The sequence below is a fragment of the Microtus oregoni genome, unplaced genomic scaffold (genome assembly GCF_018167655.1).
Source record: "Microtus oregoni isolate MIOR12 unplaced genomic scaffold, Mior012 000000F_ref0000247, whole genome shotgun sequence".
Taxonomy (NCBI): domain Eukaryota; kingdom Metazoa; phylum Chordata; class Mammalia; order Rodentia; family Cricetidae; genus Microtus; species Microtus oregoni.
In genome coordinates, this window is record NW_024543059.1 from 64,165,100 (window position 1) to 64,182,085 (window position 16,986).

The 16,986-nt window shown below is 40.6% G+C and overlaps 1 protein-coding gene across 4 annotated transcripts in view; it reads left to right on the forward strand.

Annotated features, from left to right (window-relative positions):
* The first annotated feature begins 2,683 nt into the window (after positions 1 to 2,683).
* Positions 2,684 to 16,986, forward strand: part of Bmpr1b (bone morphogenetic protein receptor type 1B) — a 301,342-nt gene continuing 287,039 nt past the window's right edge. For 3 of the 4 annotated variants that reach the window (XM_041648284.1, XM_041648263.1, XM_041648314.1), the window contains exon 1: positions 2,684 to 2,789. The gene's annotated coding sequence lies outside the window, so the exon portion shown is untranslated. Of the gene's footprint in view, positions 2,795 to 16,986 lie in introns of all 4 variants that reach the window. The other variant, XM_041648274.1, reaches the window with a different exon arrangement.

A 16,986-nucleotide genomic window follows, 5' to 3' on the forward strand; every position in this document is an offset into this window, starting at 1 on the left:
TTCTGGAGGCATCACAATCCCTGACTTCAAACTCTACTACAGAGCTACAGTATTGAAAATAGCCTTGTATTGGCATAAGAACAGACAGGGAAACCAATGGAACCAAATCGAAGACTCAGATATTAATTCACACACCGTCAAACACCTGATTTTTAACGAAAAATATCAAATAAAAAAAGCATATTTAAGAAATGGTGCTGGCATAACTGGATATCAACATAGAATGAATGTAGAAGAATGAAAATAGATCCATATTTATGGCCATGCACAAAACTCAAGTCCAAATGGATCAAAGACCTCAACATGAAGCCAGCCATACTGAACCTCATAGAAGAAAAAGTGTGAAGTACACTTGAATGCATTGGCACCGGAGACCACTTTCTAAATAGAATCCAGTAGTATAGACACTGAGAGAAATAATTAATATATAGGACCTCCTGAAACTGAAAAGCTTCTGTGAAGCAAAAGACATGGTCAATGACAGCCTATGGAATGGGAAAAGATCTTCACCAACCCCACATCAGACAAAATATACAAAGAACTCAAGAAATTGGTCATCATAAGAACAAATAATCCAATAAAAAATGGAGTACAGACCTAAACAGAGAATTCTCAATAGAGGAATCTAAAATGGCTGAAAGACACTTAAGGAAATGTTCAACATCCTTAGTCATCAGGGAAATGCAAATCAAAACAACTTTGAGATTCCATCTTACACTTGTCAGAATGGCCAAGATCAAAAACACTGATGACAACTTATGCTGGAGAGGTTGTGGGGTAAAGGGAATTCTCCTCCATTGCTGGTGGGAGTGAGTGCAAACTGGTACAGCCCCTTTGAATATCAGTTTGATGATTTCTCAGAAAATTAGAAAACAACCTTCCTCAAGAGCCAGTAATACTACTTTTGGGTATATATCCAAAGGATGCTCAATCATGCCACAAGGACATATGCTCAAATATGTTCATAGCAGCTTTGTTTGTTCATAGCCAGAACCTGGAAACAACCTAAATGCCCTTTGGCCGAAGAATGGATAAGGAAAATGTGGTACATTTACACAATGGAGTACTACACAGCAGAAAAAAATAATGACATTTTTAAATTAGCAGGCAAATGGATGGAGCTAGAAAATATCATTTGAGGGAGGTAACCCAGACCTAGAAAGACAATTATCATATGTACTCACTCGTAAGTGATTTTTAAAAATAAAGCAAAAAAAACCAACCTACAAATCACAATCCCAGAGAACCTAGACAACAATGAGGACTCTAAGAGAGACGTACATGGATCTAATCTTCACAGAAAGTATAAAAAGACAAGATCTTCTGAGTAAATTGGGAGCATGGGGACCTTGAGAGAGGTTAGAAGGGGAGGGGCGGGGCGTAGCAGGGACGGGAGCAGAGAAAAATGTAGAGGTCAATAAAAATCAATTAAAAAAAAAAACTCCCCATACAACTTCCTTCTTGTAGTCTGGCTTCAGAAACTGCAACATAGATTCATGATGGGGCAGGCAGATTCCCCTGGCTCCCTAACTCTGTCAGGCAGATTCCACTTCCCCCTGCCCCTGTCCCCTAACATTGTCATTTCAGGAGACATGTGCCCACAATTTACCAACTCATTAATCAGCACCAGAAGCCCCACCCGCTCCTAAGAGGAACCTGTATGAAGTCAATTTGTAGTCACTCGAATTTGTTGTCTTATTTTATAGGTGACAAGATTTTTTACTCAATGTCTGATTCAGTGGGAACAACTTCAGAACAAAAGGGGTGAAATCAAACGGTGAGAATTAAATAGATAATAAGAAAATTGTAAGAAGCCCACTTTAGAGTGACATAACGTAATACTTAACAACACTGCTAACGAGGACTAAAGGGGGTGTTCAATATATCTGGAATAAAAAAAATTACAAAATGAGGGGGAAAAGTATGGTGGAAAATGGACGTCTGAAAGGCAGGGGGAAGAAAAGATACTTGGAATCCATGAGATACCGCCCTGGGAAGCTGTTGGCAAACGGCTGATATGAAGGAGGTTAGCTATGCTCCCCAAATCTTCGGAGAAACTGAATCACCTAACTTTATATTTATTTTTCGAAGTGTTGAAACACTTACAGACTTAGCCAGAAGAGCACAAAGATGTTAAATGCTTTCCCAAGCCAAACTGTAAAATTTCATCAAAGGCAAATGGAATTTTTTGGTTATTTTTATTGTTTACAGTTTCAAAATAACTGTATCAAGGAAAAAATTCATTTTCCCTGGAAGCCCAATGGTATGCTTCAGGATTTCTAATACCCCCCCCCCCCCCCCCCCGCCGCCCCTTTATGAGGTGTGTGACCAACGTTTCCATAACTTCTCCAAAGTGTCGCTGGCCCCGAAGAAGTTGAAGTTCACCGCACTCTGCCTTCTGGAGTCCTTCCCAGCTCGCACCGTTCAGCACAGCTTGCACGCGCTTTGTTTCTCAAAGCTGAAGGGGGCGTGTGGCCAGGCTTTTGGACCAGCCAGGGACGTTTGTCGGGCGGCAGCGCCGGGGATGCTCTGAGGAGGACGGGTCTGGAGGTGGTTGGGGCCGCTCCAGGCGCCGGGCCGCGTAATCCCTGCGCTAAGTGCTTGGCTCGCAGTCGGCAGTCACTAGTGGGAGCTGGAGAGGGAGAGTGAGAAAAATTCCAGCGGCGGCGGCGGAGCGGGAGGAGGGAAAGGAGCTGCGGCCACTGCGACTGCGGCGGCGGGGGCAGAAGTTGCCGGCGTGGTGCGCGGAGTCCCGGCACGGAGGACTCGAGCCCCGGGCGCGGCGACGGGTAAGGTGTGCTCCGGGGGTGTTGGGGGGCAGGCTGTGGGGTCCTCGGGGCAGCCCGCGCTTTGTGCGGCGATCGGGGCGGGACACGTGCTCCTCCAGGAGCGGGGCACCCGGACAGCGGGACGCGTCGGGGCCGCGAGCGCTAGGGACACCGCAGGGCGCCCAGCTCCGGAGCAGCCACCTGCCTTGCCCTCTCCCGCGACCCGCCCGGAGAGCCACCCCGTTCAGGGGACATCCGCAGCCTCCAGTCCCCTGGCGTTCTTCCTAGCCAGCGGTCACTCCATCCCCTCCGTCCTCCCGGCTCCCCTTCTCCTCCAGAGTCTCTCCAACGCGGTCCCTCACTCAGCCGCTGACTTTCCTCCCTCGCCCGGGCACTCCTTTCCTCCAGTCCCGAGTTGCTCCACGCTATTCCCATCGGTCCCCTGCAGGGTAAGGGCTTCTGACATTGGAGAAAGACCCTCCGGAAGTTGTGGGGGGCGGCAGGTATCTTGTTTCTTTGAGCCTCTCCAAGGAGACGGAGTGCCCTGTGTTCTGAATGGGGACCTTGTCGCTCCCTTGAGTTATTAGGGACTGCTCTCTTCTTAGTCACCTTCCACCAAGGTGAGGTCAGTGAGCAGCCACAAAGGTGCCAGTGAAACAAAACAGAAGAAGAGAGTGGAGTAACAGAAGGTTCCAGACATATCTGCAGGGAAGCGGAACCACCTGAGAGAAGGTTTCTGAATTCTGTAAAAACAAAAGGCTGCACCAGTTAGGAGGGAATTCAGCTGAGGAGCATTTGAAAATAATTTGAAAAAGCACTTGGTGTGGAAACCTCTTGCTGTCTTGAGACCAGGTCTTCAGTTTTCTTATGCACGTTTTCGGGAGCTTGGTCACAACTTCTCTAATTCTTGTTTTGAGGAAGTTAAGGGAAATGCTGTATGTCAACAGGGACATTTATATTAAAAAAATAATTTCATCTTTGTACTTTTATACCTCTTTATACTCTGCTGATCAAGGAGAATTATGTCCAACTGCAAAGAAAATAGGAAAGGACTTGTCAGTAATTTAAAAAATATGAGACATTCCAGGGATCAATAACTTCTTTGGAGACTTCTCATTACAAGGATGTTGTCGAGGATATTACATGTTAGTGAAATATGCGAGTTGTGACACACTTGGATCATTGTGCGACACCAAAAAAAAAAAAAAGCCTGTGTTGCAAGCAAATCATAGCAGCGATGCTTTTTATGGAAAAGTTAGCTTGGAGCTAATTGCTCCGATTCTCAGTTTTCTTTAGTCCTGCATAGTGTACCTTTGTTTTTAACAAAAATATGGCCCAGGGCTACAGAACTGGGTACAGTGTGTTATTTGTCCAATCTGAATTACCGTTTAGAAAACCACCTTTTCCTTTTGGTCACAGGAGGCAAGTTGATATGATCTCATTACACGTGTGTGAGGGGCCGCTGGTGAAGTTTAGTAGCACGGAGTTGCGAACTGAAATCAAAATGTTGGTGTTTGGCGAGTTAAAAATCTTGATTTATGTCATGCTCGTGAGTCATCACTGTTTATAGCGCCTTTACCACCTTGTTCTCCAGGTGCGGCCAGTGTGTAGTCAGGCCGGGTTGTCAGAAGCCCCGTTAGATTATGATTGTCCCCGAGTAACGTTTTACCTCCATTTGAGCAGCTCATGGCCTGCTCAAAACTTCTCTCAAACGTTCCAGCTGTTGAACATTATTTATTAAAAGGAATTAACTTTAAGATTTCCCCATAAACTCTGAACACTATGAGACAACCTGCTGAAGTATTTTCATTATAGCAAATGTTGGTTTTGTTATTTGCTTGAAAGCAGGGGCAGTTTGAAATCATACTTATCGCGTGGTAGGCACAAGACGTCTCACCACATTCTTCCTAAGCACTGGATTAATATTTACCTTCCGAATTTTGTGTTACCCGCTCAAACTCAGCAAGAGCTTTCCTGCTTTTCTTCTTTCTCCGCTTTCTTGCTGCATCTCTCCTAATGGCCACTTCTCTGCTGTAACTGCTTGCGTAGCTTTCCCTTGTGATGCCGTTATTTCATTGTGGGATTTCCGGGATTTTAGATGAGTAGGTTAGGGTAGAACAGCAGATCATCGATTTATGAAAAAGTGGTTTTGGAGAATCTCATCATCATATATTAGTATTAAAGAGGAAGACGATGAGACCCGGGGATCTTGACAAGCAGTTAGTGAACCCTATTGTCTTGGGGAGGGGACTCCATGTAGTGTTGGAGCTATGCCATAGTCATTTTCATCAAACTCACCTTGATTCCTTGAGCAGACAGGTTTATCAGTCTGAAATTGTAAGGGTTTCTTTTCATGGCAACTAATTAAAGTCATAAGTGAAAGTTAACAAGTTGTAATAATTGAGGATCATTTGTGCTATAGAACATTGGCTTCTCAGTTGATTTTATGTGCTATGCATTGTTCTGCATGCTGCTAACAGGGCCATATTGGGCAGGAGAGGTATTGGTTTTTTTCCCTGTAAAGAATATTTAAACTTGCAGGATGTGCGTTTTATTATCCCTCCCATGGTTACATTTTTTTCTTCTGTATATGCGGATAGGGTGACGCGGGTGAAGTGGGAGAATAAAGGGTTGGTTCATTTTAGTGACCACTTTTGAGGTTTGTTTTTTCAACCAGAGGCCATCAATTTGACTCCCATAAAATTCATCTGTTTCACATATAACTTACTTGGGAAATTATGGTTGATAAACAGGTATCCCAGCTGGGGGTGGTGGTGCATGCCTATACTCCTAGCATTCAGGAAGCAGAGGCAGGAGGATTTGAGACCACCCTGATCTACATAATGAATTTCAGGCTACCCAGGGTTACACAGCCAGATCCTGTCTCAATAACAACAAACCCAAACAACCCTCCAAATAATTGGAATGAAGTATACGGAAACACAGGAGTGGATAGAGGGCTATTTATGATGTTACTTTGAGGATTTTTCTATTCATCTATAGTGAGATGAAAAGTATTATTTATAATTTGCACAAGGCAGATTGTTTTTTACATTTTATAATATCTTTCTACTTATATGCTCATATCTATATCTATCTATCTATCTATCTATCTATCTATATATATACACACACACACATATGTGTATATGTGGGGGGTACCAATGTCTTGATTGCCTTTGTTTTCACATAGATATCTATGTGCCTGCTCTGGATGTCTCACCATTACACTGCAGAGACATTGTAGGTGTAAGATAAACACAGTCCTTGTCATTGAACTTGTACTCTAGAGATGGAAGAGAGTGGATTACATATGTACAACTCATTTCCAGTAGTGAAAGTTGCCTTGAGGAAAGTCAAGAACATGTGACAACAATGTGGGGTGGAGGAGGCAATCTAGAATCAGGGGGTCCAAGTGCATTTCTGGTCACAAGAGAGCCAACCCTGAGGATTCCGGAGAAACATGTGCTCACACCCTGGTCAGAATGATAGGAAACAAAGGGCTTGAGTTCAGAGGGCGGTTGGTAAAAAGCTGGGAAAATAGGACATAGCATATCTGTCTAGTGTGAGGAAGAGCGTCTACAGTGAGGCTATCTTGTGATATAGCCGAGAGTCTGGCAAAGGATGGACCCAGGAGCCATTGATCCAGCACTCTTGTCACTGAATAGGAGGATCATTGGGCTAATTCATCATTGCTCATTCATTTTTCTTCTAGTGTTGGGGAAGGAACCTATTACCTTAAGCACATTAGGCAGTGCCAAGTACTAAGCACCCCCCCCCCCCCCCCCGCCAGACATGACTTTCAAAGGTCAGACTTCAGTTCCTTCTCACAATCTCCAGACATAACCACCTTATCTTCCCCCAGATGACTCTTGGTTGCATGCTTGGTGTTTGGGGAACCATGGTGCACCCTGGGAAGTATGATGTGTTCTCAGAGCTATGGATGATGCCAGGACAGTTACCAGGCCATGCTCTTCTGGGAAGGGGTACAGGGGAAGAAATCTTTGCATGTTCACTTCATTTGTGGTAAGGTTGGCTGCAGAGGAAGGAAAGCAAGACAGAAGTCCCTCAGTTGGATCTGAGAGGCATTGCTTTATGGCAACTTTGAAAATATGGGATGCTTTCTGAAGGATTGCTTGAGCTGTGAGATTTGGACTTCAGCCACCATTGAATCTCAGCCCTTTGCAGAGCTCTGATACTAAGTAGGCAGGCAGTGACAGTTGAAATAAGGCTGGGGATTTAATTCATCTGATTTTCCTTTCCCTCTTTTTTAAACAGTAAATAAAGGGCTGTATGGGGCTGCAGCTTTAGGAGAAACAAAGTAGTGTTGGGATTGTTTTCCCCGTCATGACTCCATTTGCTTGTTGGCTAAAGGAAAAGAAAGATACAATTCAATATATGTATGCCTGTAACATTTCTTGCTTGGCTATATTGAGATAAACATTTTGGTCATTTTTATAACAGATAGATAGGGATTTGAATAAGTACAGAAACATCTGTCACTAGTTAATTTGATGATTAATGACTCTAGAGTGACTTCAAGGAAGCTAGTAATGATCATGGCTTTGTCTAAATTAATCTCTGAGTAGGAATCGGTGTGTTTTATCTAACTAATACACTTTACAACTGCCTATAAAAGGCACTAAATTGTCGGCTCTTTGGAAGAAGCTGCCCTTCTGCCATTGCCCAACACACTTTAGCCATAGTACCCTGAAGCTATTTCTCTCATTACAGAATGCAGTAGAGGACTCAATGGCAATTTCAATGGGGTTTTACCTCGTTCTTTTGTGTGCGAGCCTCCTCCTCCATTTGGTCATCTGTCCGTTCTGTACCTGTCTGGTCTCTTTTCTGTCTTCCCCAGCTTTGCCGAATGTCTGTGTATTTTCCCACTGGCTTCTATGTTATGTGTCCCCTCTGCCTGACAAGGGTCACTCAACCATTCTACTTTATGTTCTTGGCTCAATAGGATAACCTGGCTGAGGCACCCTGATTTTAGGTGACTCAGGTTGTGGGAAGTTCAGTTAGAGAACACAGGACTGGGAAGGGTGGAAAGTGAAATCATGTGTTCTCTTGGTTCCTTCTCTGCTCTATTATTTTGGGCTGCCTTACTGAAGTTCTCCTTGGGCTTCAGATTCTGGTCTCCTTGAGCATCTTGCTTTGCTCTGTTTTCCTTGGGTTCTGTCAATCAGTGCTTATTAGGTTGTAGTTTACAAACATATCCTCCTCAGTTTATGAGAAGCTGTATGAAGGAAGGTTGCGTTTTCTGTTCACTTGGATTCTGCTGCCTCATTCCCTAGGAATCTTCTTGGATTGAGGAGAGCAGTTGGCCTCCCTTACCACCTGGTAGGCAGCTGCTTTGTCGGGTTATCCTTGCCACACTGGCTTATGAGCATGTTAAAGACAACCGTTGACAGAGGTTTCTGTCCCACCCAGTCCTGCAGTCGTTCAGTCCCAAAGAAATATATACAGATGTCCACATTAATTATTAACTGGTTGGCCTATTAGCTCAGGCTTCTTATTTACTGATTCTTACATCTTACATTATTAGCCCATTATTCTTGTCTGTGTTAGTCACATGGCTTGGTACCTTTCATCAGCGAGGCATTCTCATCTTGTTTCCTTTCTGTCTGGGTGATGACTGCAGACTGAGCTTTCCTCTTCCAGGAATTCTCCTGTTCTGGTTGCCCTGCCTCTACTTTCTGCCTGGTTCCTGGCCAATCAGCATTTTATTAAAAAAAAAATACAAGTGACAGGATAAAAGACCATTGTCCCACAGCAGATAACTGTCAATCTTTTTTACTGGTTTCAACTTTTTACTTAATAGTCCATGTTCCTTTTATGCATGTATGCTTCTTCTCATTTTTCATTCAGGAATACAGCGCATATTTATAGAGTCATCGCTTAGGGCCAGATGATACTCGGTTAGGCAGTGTGGATACACAAAAGGTAACCTTTGACTCTTGTTCGAATGTACATTGGCGAGGGGGCTGGTGATAAACAACTGAGCACAAGGTTTATAAGTTTGGTTTTCTCATAGGGTGAATGAAATAATGCTATGATGGATGAGAGAAGCGGGGTGGGTGGAGTGGTTTGTGTGAGCACAGAAGGAAACCTAAAGCAGGGGCGTCTATGAGGCAGACTTGATGTAAGCAGATGGTAGACGCTTTTCCTAATGGCACATAGGATAAGTCTTCTCTGCAGAAAAGGCAGAAGTTACAGATTAGCTTTCTGTGGTGGCTCGCAGTTTTAATCTTGACACTGAGGAAGCAGAGGAAGGCAAATACCTGAGTTCTGGGGCCAGCCATGGCTGTATTGTGAGACCCTGTCTTAAAGAAAGGGAGGACAAAAAAGAAAAAGAAAGAAAAGGGAAGAAAGAAAAATAAATTTTTTATATTAATACCTAAAATTAAAAGTTTTATTTATGTATATGTTTCCCTTAAGTTTTTTCTAATGCATTGTGCATCTTTAAACAAAGACTATGTAATCATTTTGTTGATTGTATTTCTCTCCTCCTTTTCCTCTTCTTCTGTTTTTTGTTTGTTTTGTTTTGTTTTGTTTTTGTTTTTCAAGACAAGGTTTCTTTGTGTAGCCCTGGCTATCCTGGAACTTACTTTAAAGATCAGGTTGGTCTCGAACTCACAGATCCTCCTGCCTCTGCTTTCCCAGTGCTGGGATTAAAGGTGTGTTCCACCATGCCAGACCATGTGTTTTTACATTACATGTACGTTGGCAACACCATTCTATATTGATATAGGTGTTCTGAAACATACTTAATATATAATCTGAAAATTAAGTCACAATATTGTTCATTTACCTGGTGTTTTTTTAATGAGGATTCTTTTGAAAATCTTAATATGTATGGAAAAGAAAATTAAATTAGGTAATGATGCCACCACATAGAAACTTCTGGAAATGCAGAGATTCTTGCATGTGAGAGTGCAGGAATTAATTATATAAATCATATAGATCTTTTATTTTATCAAAATTCCTTTGAATCATGTCTTTTGCTGTACAGAAAGAGCCACTTTTAACATTTTGGGCCTTTACAGAATTGGGAGTCTAATGGACTTTTGTTTCTTCCCCATCTTTTCTCGCTTGGATCTGTTTATACATTTCCATCTCAAGACGAGGGCTTTCTGGACTCAATGTGCCTGGGAATCTACATTTCAAAAGAGCTTCCTTCCTTCCTTCCTTCCTTCCTTCCTTCCTTCCTTCCTGCCCCAGTTCTGAAACCAGAGACAATATGGATTAGGACGGTGTATCTAGAGTAAGTTTCTCCCTCATTTTAAGTGTTCTCGGAAACTGGAACCACCCCGTGAGGAGTTGGCTGCTCTGTTTAAAGGACCTGGCGTAGGTGACCTCAGGTTGCTTCATCTTTTTTGTGAGTCATTTCGCTGTTGAAGCCAAAAGCCAGATGGACTAGAAAGAACCCATGGCCAGACTGCTACGAAGGCATTGCTTACTCATCCCGAGTGTCTGCTAGTCAACTTATATAATGAGATTAGCGAAGACAAGTTAGTAGGGAACTTCATATTATTCCAAAACGAATGCCGCTGCTTCTTTGTGTGTGTGTGTGTGTGTGTGTGTGTGTGTGTGTGTGTATGTATGTGTGCTTGTAAGCATGTGGATGTTCACGTATGTATGTGCACAAATGTGGAGGTTAGAGGTTGACATCAAATATTTTCCTTAATTGCTCTACACTTTATTAGTATTATTGTTATTACTACTATGAGACATGGTATTTTACATAACTTGGGAGCTGGCCTGTTTGACTAGACTGGCTGGCCAGCAAGCCCCATGGTTCCTCTTGTCTCTGCCAGCACTAAAATTACAGGCACGAGCTGCCACACCCAACAATTTTTTTTTTTCCTTTTTACATGGGTTTCTGAGGATCAGGCTCAGGACCTCTACTTGCATTTAATTTTTAGGTGATAAATCTGTTCTCTTTGCTACATATTTGAGGGAGAATTCTAGTAACATAAACCTTTGAGCTTATCCTATAATCTTAGGAAATAATACAGGATTTATAAATAATACTGAATTTACTTATATGGCAGTTCATAATAAAAGCCCTCCATATATGAAACAATATGGTTTTTACTTTGCACAGCTAACAAATGATGGATGTTGTAACAGCTGAAACATACCTGCTAACTAAACCGTTTTCAGTCGCAGGTCCTCAGTCAACATCTTCGAACCTTCATCTCTCTTGATTAAATCGGTCACTCCTTTAAATACTTATCTTTAACATCTGTACCACATAAAAATATTTGAACTCTCTCTGCAGAGAAAAAGCATTCTACATTGTTTAATTGAATTAAATTAGCTTTTCAGGGAAATTTACCTAGGAGTTGTTTCTGGAATCAATTTGGAAAATGATCTTTATTCTGTAGCATTTAAGTTTGATTATGTTTTTCTTAGTAATTCTCCATGGACCTGATTCACTCTTTGACTCAGCCATCAAACCCTAGAGATTTTTGTAGGCAAATTAGGCATTTCCTACATCACGATTATGCATATTTCTGAAATAATATGCATTTCCTCCTTAAATGTAGAGGTTTAAGGCATTCTTAATTCTAAAACAGACTGAATTTTATCATTTGAGCACACTGTGCAAGATGTTAGAGCTCAGAGGACCATATATCCAACTTAACTTCCCTCAAACCTGCTTTACATATGTAAATTCTGGAGAAAAGCAAGGGATTTTTATTTATAAAAAAAAGGCAGCTAATCTAAAACTTCCTGTAGATATATTGCCTTAAGACAATGCATGTTTCAGGGTTATCAAATGTTGGGTGTGCTATATTTTTTTACATTCTCTTTTAATTACTGTTTTATAAAACCATGAAAAGAAAATTGAAAATTGATTTTAAATCCCAGATTTCCATTTTCTTTTCTTGTCAAGGTTCTTCTTGGTGATAGGATATGTTTTGTCTGCCTGGTATAAAGACTCTAGCAATGTCTTCTTCTTGTGATTACTTCAGATTTAGCAGCTTAAGAGTAAAATTAACATTTAAAAACAAAGTATCAGTTTTATGTGCCACAGTTGGAATTTTGGAATGACAGTCTTTTTCCTAAATCCTAGAATATATGAGCCGTACTTTTTTTTCCTGTGCACAGCCCTCAGTTTGACTCTTTTCTTCCTTTTCCCCTTGTCTTTTTCTTGCTTTTGTGCTTAAGAGCACAATTTTCCATCAAAACCTTTTCTCCTAGTCATAGAAATTAAAACACTAACTTTTACTCAGAATACTTGGATATTTTTGCCTTGCTACACCACTCTTTAACTGATCAGTGGTTTGATATTTAGTAGGCATATTCTTAATACCATAATGATATGAACTAAATAATGAATGATATATTTCCTTTTTTATTAAATCACTTGATTATGAATTTTACTCAGAATTTTCAAATGAAATATCTGTATTTTAAACATTCACAGAAACTTGTTCTCAGGTCAGGGGCTAGCAATGACAAATGCATTCATTGTATTTTGTAAAGAACTAAATATACTTTTTTCTCTTGCATAAGCTTGTTGGTATATAAATATCTACATAAATTTTGTCATACAAATTTCATTAAATCTTCTCAAGCTCCCATTTTATTTGAAATTTCAAGCATTTAAACTTGTGATATGAAAGCTATGATTATGCATTCTTACACATTTTCTTTAAACTTACTAGCATTTACCCTGGCTTAGCATTAGTCTATAAATTTCTTTTTTGGCTCACTTCTTCAAAACCTGGAAGGTATAATGCAGTTTAACAATAATATTTTATATCTTCTGTTTGTGAATAATGCCTTCATCACAAATTGAATTAAATATTTATGCAATATGAATGAACTTGCTGTCGTGTATTGTAAATCAAAGAGTGTGAAAGAGGATTGAGTCTTGCTTTGAACAGAAGATATGTTTAAATTTTCAGATTATAGATTACCAAAAAATTGCACAGAAAATAGACTATATGGAAGGCAAAATGAGACTGTTGGGAACACTGCTGAAGTGTAAAATTGATTTAGTTCATTATTCCATCTTTAGGTGACGCTGTCAGGGGATATGTTAGAGATGGCTAGGATTGATGTTTTGCAAAAAGCAATCTTTGTGCAGGTGTGTGTGTGTCGTGAGTGTTGTGGTGTAATATGATGCACATATGCAAGTCAATAGACAACCTTGAATGTCTTAACCTTCCACCTCATTTGAGACAGGATCTTTTGTTCACAGCTGTGTATGGGAGGCTAGCTGGCTCTCGAGATTCTATGGATTCTCCCATCTTGACCATAGGTGTTCTGGGATTATAGATTTGTGTTACCTCATCAGGCTTTTTGTGGATTCTGGGCATCCAAACACAGAGCCTTATGTATGTGGTAAACACTGCCCACTGAGACTTTATCTGAAATAGGGTTTTATGTAACCCAGGTGGCCTTGAACTCCAGGTCTTCTTTTATTCATTTCCTTGTTCTGTAGTTATAGGTGTGTTCTCCTATGCCCAGCTTTCATAGTCACAGGTGTGAGCCACCATGCTCAGCTTCCATGATTTCACTTTTGAAAATTAATATTGTCTACAAATGTCTTAGTTTCCCTCAACCTAAAAGACTGTGGTCTAGTGTTAGAGAAACCAAGTGTGTGCTCTTGGAAGTGGTTGGAACTGTTCACCTTATCTCATTTCGTAGATTTGCATTTTAGTCTTCAATCAAAATAGACTTCCTTGGCTTTCACTTTGCCTTGTTCTGACATTGATCATCCTACACTTTGTGTCTTCACATCTACTGTGTTTCCTTGTAGCCTCTACCTCTATAGATGTAAAGGTCTTTCTTGTTTTATTTCTTATGGCTCTCCTTTGGTCTAGTGAATTATTTCATTCATCTGCTTTGTTTTTTCTGTTTCTGGATACATTTTTTTCATGTGGCTAAGTTTGGAGTAGGAGGCTGTGCTAGAATAGAGCTGCATTGAGCATTGCTAGCTGACCAAATTTCCATCTTGCTAACTGCTTGGTGTGACTTGGTGTGCAGGAGAGGAAATCCAGAGTGTCCCGCATGCTAGTCAAATGTTCTACCATAATGCTATGACTTGGACTGGAACTCTGTCTTTATGTAAGAGGGGAACCATGTTTGTGCTGTGAAGCGATATCCATGTGCTTAGGGGGATATGAGATCATAGAACTACAGCGTCTCAGAAGTTACTTTTAGGTTGCTCTTTTTTGACAACCAACTTTTATTATCCTGGAAAGTACAACCACAGTATAGTGTAGTGTTCCAGTCTGAGCCTGGAAAGTACAATCACACTATACTGCTCCAGTTTGTCCCAAAGAAGTACAGTCACACTATAGCATTCCAGTTTGTGCCAAGAAAGTACAACCACACTATAATGGTTCAGTTTGAGCCTAGAAAGTACAGTCACACTATAGCGGTCTAGTTTGAGCCTGGAAAGTACAATCACATTGTAGTGTTCCAGTTTGAGTCTTGGTATCTTCCCCCTAGTATCCTTGAAAGATTTGGAAATCTTATTGGTTGTCCCACTGACTTGGCACTTCACCTGCTGGAAAACCTTAGCGTTTTTTGCAGAGCTGGAAAATTGAATCTATATTTCCTCTTGTACATCATTGGCTAAGATCTTTACTTAAGACCACTTCCAGCCCCTTCCCTGCTTGCAGTTCTCATGTCCAAGTAATACATTCTTTCAGTCTTTCTTCTCCAGTGGATGTTCATTTAATACTTGATGACTAAGTTCTTTTTAATAACTTTTGTGGTAGAACTTTGGGATTTTAAAAATTTACTGAGTGGATTATATCGATTCATTTTTCCATTTGTGCACTACATGATTTTTAATTTGCTAGAAATGATTTCTCCATAACAGAATCAAAGCCAGTCTTCCCCCATGATGTTGACCACATACTTCAGTGACCTTATGCATTAGCATATACGATCTCACAGGCTTGCCAGATTGACGAGGAGGTAATTCTAACTTGGAGTAGCAAGATCTGAAGAACTTTGGTTGAGAGAGGTGAAATTCAACACTAGATGGTCAAAATGAAGTTGTACACGGGTAGGAAAAAAGAATATCACCATAGTCATTGTGCCCATCCCTTGAAGACGGGGTGGCTAGCTTCTCAGTCAACCGAAGAACGGATCACTGCAGTTCCTTTCAGCAGGTGGCGGCTCTGGATTCTTACGTCAGTCTCTGCTGCTAAAGTCAGACTCACATGGAGCCCACATGTTGCTTAGTTTGATGACACAATGATTACTGGCACTTGGGGGCTTGGAAGCTTAATCTAAAAAGGCCCGGGAGGTGAATTAGAGATTTTGTTTCACAGTGCACCAAGTGGTAACTGCATGTGGAAGGCACTGATATAGTACAATGGCAGGTGAGTATTTAAAGAATGTTTAAGAAGGGTTTGGGTTAGTAATTGCATTCTGAGAACAATGATGGAGGCGAGAATACTGTGCTGTTGATGAGGCTCAGTAGTGGAGTTCCCACCTAGTTTGTGGGAAGCCCATGGTTTGATCCTGAATACCACAAATAGTAAAGGGAAATGCTTGAAATGTTTAAAGGAACATTGAAATTGAATGGTGCAACCCCTTTTCCTTTTGTGACATTTCTTGGTGCCATCAGTAGCTGCTCTCTAGAGTGAAGGCATCACTTCTTTTTTTTTAATGCTTTTTTTCTTTTTTCTTTTTTTTTTATTTATTAAAGATTTCTGCCCCCTCCCTGCCACCGCCTCCCATTTCCCTCCCTCTCTCCCAATCAAGTCTTCCTCCCTCGTCAGCCCGAAGAGCAATCAGGGTTCCCTGCCCTGTGGGAAGTCCAAGGACCACCCACCTCCATCCAGGTCTAGTGGGGTGAGCATCCAAACTGCCTAGGCTCCCACAAAGCCAGTACGTGCAGTAGGATCAAAAACCCATTGCCAAAAAAACAAAAACAAACAAACAAACAAACAAAAAAAACCCATTGCCATTGTTCTTGAGTTCTCAGTAGTCCTCATTGACCGGCAGTGAAAGGCATCACTTCTTTATGACAACTCACTCCTATTGCATCCATATGGTGTGTGAATGCTGTATTTTTGTGGAGGGAGGTAGGCAGTCAGTGTGGATTCAGCATAATAACGTTTAAGTTTGGAAACCTGACAGTTCAGGTAACGTGTTTATAAAAGGACATTGCAGAAAGGGACAAAATCATTTAAAAATTGGCCAGTTTATATGAAATGCCATTTTAAACTTAAATTTGGAGGAGATACTCTACATATACCCAATTCCTTGCCTTTAAAAGGAGCTCACATTGAATTTTGAGAAATAGAAAACGTGCATTAAAAATGTAACAAGACCGATAAAAACAGTTTTTCACCCCAAACCTTATAAACACATTTTCTCTCTTTGCAGATAATGGTGAGTTTTCCTTTGTGATCTGCTCCCAGAATGCCTCAAGGGCATGGGATTAAACAAGACCACATGCTTAGCTGATTGATCACTGCCTGAACTATTATCTGCCCTTCTCCTTTGCTTCATAGCTATCTTCACAGGATTTTTCCAGAAAGAAACCTCCTCTTTGATTTAAACACAACACTGTTATTTTATTGGCATATTGACTATGGCAATGGAATCCACGTTTTAAAAATCTTTAGATTCCAAAATAGTCAGATTAAATGTGTTGTCTTACTATATGAAAAAAAAGGGTTAAAATAAATTCCAGGTTTAAAATAAAATGGTGATTTTGCTTTATTATGCATAGTATTTAAAATATTAAAGGATATCTGTCAAATCAGAACATTTTTCTAGTTAAATAATCACCATTTGACTTTACAAAGAGGTATAGATATCGTAAAAACGTATGAAGTTGCTATGTAATTTCCAACAGATAGGGACCTTCCTTGCTGACTCCTTAGATTCCAAAATACAATTTTTCCATTATGGAAAATCACTTTATGTTGAGCATAAATAATCTGATATTTGCTTTGCTAATGATCCAGCTTATGCTAAAATCACGTTACTGGATTTAACGATGTAACCTCTGCTCTGCGACCTTGTGGATTCTGGAGGCTTGTAATGCTTGTCAAGGGCATTTCCTTTTATTTATTTTAATTTTACCTGCCATTTAAAGCCTTGAGTGACCCTTCATAATTTTATTATGAAACCATAAAATAAGGAAGGACTAGTTGATTATTTTTTACTTTAACTTTTGTAATCTCATATAATTTCAAGTCTTCTTTGTCTTCTCATTTTTCAGGTC